Here is a 5,006-nt window from a genome sequence, read left to right as displayed (position 1 = left end):
TTCCGCGGCTCAGCGCGCACCGCCGGAGCTTCTGCGCGGCGGCTCCGCCCCCCGCCCGCCCCCCCCGCGGAGGCGGCGCGTCCCGCCGGGCCCCCCCGGCTGCGCTCCGAGGGTGCGGGGAGCGGGGGGATGCTGCGGCCCCGCCGCCCCGCAGCATCCCCGGGGCCGGAGGGTACCGCGGCCCCGCGTCTGCCCCGCAGCTGCGGAGCTTTCCCAGGAGGCTCCTTCCGGTTTGGGTTTTTTTGTTTGTTTGTTTTTTCTTTCGTTTGTTTGGTTTGGTTTTTGGTTCAGGTTTTTTTGGGGGTGTTTTTGTTTTGCTGGGTTTTTTTTGTTTTTTTTTTTTTTTTTAACTTTCGTTTGGGGTTTTTTTGGGTTTGGGGTTTTTTTTTGGTGGTTTCTTTTGTTTGTTTTTTTTTTTAATCGAGAATATTTCACAAATTTATTTCGGATCGCAGCCAGGGCTGTGCCAGTACCAGCAGCTCAGCATCCGTGCCTGGCCTGGAGCCCGTTGGGTCGGGATGGAAGGGGCTGGCACTGGCCCGGCAGCTGCTGCCGGTAAAAATTGGGGGTCCAGGGGTGATTGTCTGGGGTAGCCCCAACCCCCCGAGCCCTCGCCAGAGCCCTGAATCCAGCCCCTTCTAGAACCCAAAGCGGTTTCCTCCTGTGTTGCTGTGGGAGGATGGACGGATGCCACCGCACAGCTCCGCGAGAGCTGGGCAAAGCCCAGGGTCAGGATGATGGTCACTGGATCGGAAACGGGATCAGTTATTGATCGCGGAACGAGCTGGGGGTCTGCAGGAGCACGGGGTGGGGGGGAGCAGCGTGGTGTCTGCCCCCCGGGCAGGCGGGCAGAGCTGGAGGCAGGAGGGATGCCAGTCCTCCCACACAGGGCACGGCTTTAGAAATGAAACATGCTCACAGCTCCTGAAAATCTGCCATTATCTGCAGCCCGGGGTTTTTCCCAGTGGAGTTTACACAGCAGACAAGGTCAGCAGCATCTGCTGGGAAGGAGCCTGTAGCAGCTCTGCCTTCGGGAGAGGAGCTTTTTATATTCCTGTTTCCTGACTGTTAACCATTATCGCTTTACACGTGACTCTTGCCTTGGCCTGGAGTCAGGTGTGTAGGTAGCTGGTGAGGCCAGTGCAGAAATCTGAGCAACACTGTCATCTTTGGAAACAACTCCAGGGGTGCTGAGAAGCACGATGGTGTTTAAAATATGCCCAGTGCTTGACGTGCTTGAGTGACAGAGCTCCCCGGAGGTGTACGGCTGGGTGCCCGCTCGGGGAAGGGAGCTGAGGATGCCTGTGCCGGCGGTGGGTGAGGGCAGGCCGGGAGGGATCCTGCCACCAGAGAGCCCAGGGCTCCGCGGAAGGTGGAGGCAGAGCAGGGAGGAGAAGCAGATGGCAGCAGCGTTTATCCAGGCCGGGCAGAAATCCGCTGCTACTCGGGATAAGGGATGGAGAGCTGATGTCGTGCAGGAATTGGGGAAGGTTTAGATCCCTCCTGCTTGGAGAGAGGCTGGAGGTGGCACCTCGATGCCAGGCTGGAGCCACCCCGCAGCCCAAGCTGACCCCGGTGATAAGAGCGGGGCTGGGGCTGATTCGGGCAGATCAGGGGCTTGCAGGCAGCAGCTGTTACCCTGCCCTGCCCTGCCTTGGGGCTCTGCAAGAACCGCAGTGAGGGCAACGCATGCCTGCTCCCGCGAGGACATAAGGGATTGGGAGCATATCGTCTTCGGCACTAATGTTAATGCAATCTTAGTAATTATTCAGTCAACAGTAATAACAGCAATAATTTGCAGGGCTCATAAATAAGTGGTTAGACTGCAAATTTTGCACATCAAAAGTAAGCGGTAGACCCGTACGATGTGCTCAGGTTTATCTGGTTTGTGGATGAATCCTTAATGTATTCTAAATTTCATCTGTTCAGCATGAAAACATGATGGGGTTTTCTCTCATATGGTGAATCCACATCAATTAGTACTTATGGAAATACCTTTTGTCGTAGCCAGCTCTGCCGCAGCACCACTGGCTGCCACGTACAATCGTTCTAGCCCAGAGCGATGCCGCTCTCCCGCCAGGTTTTGCTCCCCAGGCTGCAAACCCCACTCACACTCCAACGGGACGCTTCAACCCGGGCACGGAGATGACGGAAACCACACGGAATTAGTGGCTGGTAAATGGCTCGGGCGGCTGCAGAGCAAATTCCCTGTAGAGGCAGGACTGGTCCTAGTTCTCTCAAATGACTCCTCCAAAAATGGTCGGTGCGTTTCACTGCAGCCTTCTCAAACACGCTTTCAGCTGTTAGACCAAGAGCAGCGTGTGGGAAATGAGGTGGGAGAGATTCCTGTAAAGTGAAATCAGATGCTGAGGAGCCGGCAGAGCGAAGGAGGAGTACCTCCGTCCCGGGGGGGAGAAGGACTGAGTCTTTGAAGAGCTGAGAAACCACCTCTTGTGCAAATATTTCTTGTGCAAACAGATTTTTCTAACATGGCCTGGGGGAGGAGGTGGCACCGAGGAGCTGCCGTGATGGTGCAAGCTGCCTGGTGGCCACGGAGCAGCTCAGCTCCTGCTCGTGTGCTCGTGTCACATCACACACACACGTCCCCCACCCTGTGTGACACTGCTGCCTGGCACGGCCATCACCATCGCTCTGGTGTGCGAGCTTAGACTGGCTCTGAGGAAGGATTTCTGTGCAGAAGGGGCTGTTGGGCGTTGGAATGGGCTGCCCAGGGCAGGGGGGAGTCCCCGGGATCCCTGGAGGGGTTGAAGAGTCGGGCTGAGCCAGCGCTGAGGGATCTGGGGGAGTTGGGAAGGGTCAGGTGGAGGGTCATGGTTGGGCTGGAGGAGCTGCAATCATCTGGATGATTCTGGAATTCTGTGGGCTGTTCCGGGTTGGGTGGTCACAGCAGATCCGCTTTTTCTCTTCTGCTTGGGCAAGGCTCCTCTCAAGGGATCCTCTGCCTCAGTGGGACTCCTGTGTCACCTCCCAGTAGCCATCTCCAGCGCTGGGAATTCAGAAAACCCGTGACCGTTGTGAGTTGTGTAATTCCACGCTGTGCGCGTAGCACGCGGATCGAGTGGAAGCTTGCTTATCAGCGGGGCAAAGCCAAATCCGGTTTGTAAGTGTGTTTGCTGGGTCTGCAGAGTGTCTCCCGAGGGGCTCCGTGCCCAGGGGCTGGACATGTGCCCCCTGCCCGGAGCGTGGCACCGCCCTGCTCTGCCCAAAGCCCTGGGCTTACCCTCCTGCCCACCCCGGAGCCGCTGAGCGCGTCCATCGGGGCCATGTCCCACCGGATTGACAGCGTCTGGGAAAAAAAAAAAAGATCTTTAGCAACTTCTGAAAAGGCTCATGACTCATTTCAGCCTTGCTGCTCTCCCAGCGGTGCACTTACCCACAGAGCAGCGCTGAGGATTGCCTGGTGCGAGGCTCCCTTGAAGCCGTGTTAATTTATGGGGTGTAGAGCTTTTAGGGGCAGTTGTGGCCATCGCCTCCCAGTTCCTGGCAGTGGTGTGTGAACTTTCCCCCTCCCAAGCAGAGCTGGGCAGAGCAGTACTCAGCGTGATTATTCTCCAGGCAATTTTCAGGTGTTTGTAGTAGGAATCCTGTAAAAGACATGGAGCCAGGGTGCCTGTAGCACGCATGTGAGCATTAGGATAACCCCCCAAAATGCATCTGCTTGAGTGGCGTCAGCTTTCCCAAGACCATCCACCACTCACCAAGGGCTTCAGCCCCTCAGCCTTTGGGTCAGGGCACAACAACATGGGTCAGGGCTGCATCAGGGCAAGGAAAGACAAAGGGTCTTTGCCTGAGAAGGGCTGGGATATCCGATGGCACGCAGATATACCCAGGGGACAGGCTCAAACCCATCGCTGTGGCTTCAAACTGCCTCTCCCAGCCCAGCCTTTGCCAGAGATTTCTCAGAAGCGCAGCCCTCTGGGTGGATTTAGCTGTTCCCACCCAGAAACCACCCCACAACACCAGGCACCCTCCCAGGCCGGGCCTGAAGAGTGGTGGTGAATGGAGTTAATTCCAGTTGGCAGCTGGTCACAAGCGGTGTTCCCCAGGGCTGAGCACTGGGGCCAGTTCTGTTTAATATTTCTGTTTCATATATCAGTGATCGGGATGAGGGGATCGAGGCACCCTCAGTAAGTTTGCAGATGACACCCAGCTGTGCGGGAGCGTTCATCTGTGGAGGGCAGAAAGGCTCTGCAGAGGGTCTGGCCAGGCCGGGTCGACGGGCCCAGGCCAATCACATGAGGTTCAACAAGGCTCAGTGCCGGGTCCTGCTCTTGGGTCACAACAACCCCACACAACGCCACAGGCTTGGGCAGAGCGGCTGGAAAACTGCCCAGAGGAAAAGGAAGAAAAGGACCTGGGGGGGGTCAGCAGCGGCTGAATGTGAGCTGCAGTGTGCCCAGGGGGCCAAGGAGGGCAACGGCATCCTGGCTTGTGTCAGCACTGGCGTGGCCAGCAGGGACAGGGAAGGGATCTGAGCCCTGGGCTCGGCACTGGGGAGGCCGCCCCTCGATTCCTGGGTTCAGTTTTGGGCCCCTCACCCCAAAAAGGCCATTGAATGACTCGAGCGTGGCCAGAGAAGGGCAACGGAGCTGGGGCAGGGTCTGGAGCACAGGTCTGCTGGGGAGCGGCTGGGGGAACTGGGGGGGTTCAGTCTGGAGCAGAGGAGGCTGAGGGGAGACCTCCTGGCCCTCTGCAACTCCCTGCCAGGAGGGGGCAGAGAGGGGGGGGTCGGTCTCTTCTCCCAGGTAAGAAGTGATATGGGAAGAGGAAACAGCCTCAGGTTGTGCCAGGGGAGGTTTAGGTTGGCTGTTAGGAAAAGTCTCTTCCCCAGAAGGGCTGTCAAGCCCTGGAACAGGCTGCCCAGGGTCGTGGTGCAGTCACCAGCCCTGGGGGTGTTCAGAAGCCGTGCAGGTGTGGTGCTTGGGGACGCGGGTTAGTGGTGGCCTTGGCAGTGCTGGGTTAATGGTTGGACTCGGTGATCTTAA

This window comes from Athene noctua, chromosome 12, assembly GCF_965140245.1.
Source record: "Athene noctua chromosome 12, bAthNoc1.hap1.1, whole genome shotgun sequence".
Taxonomy (NCBI): domain Eukaryota; kingdom Metazoa; phylum Chordata; class Aves; order Strigiformes; family Strigidae; genus Athene; species Athene noctua.
Note: the sequence above shows the minus strand (reverse complement) of the source record.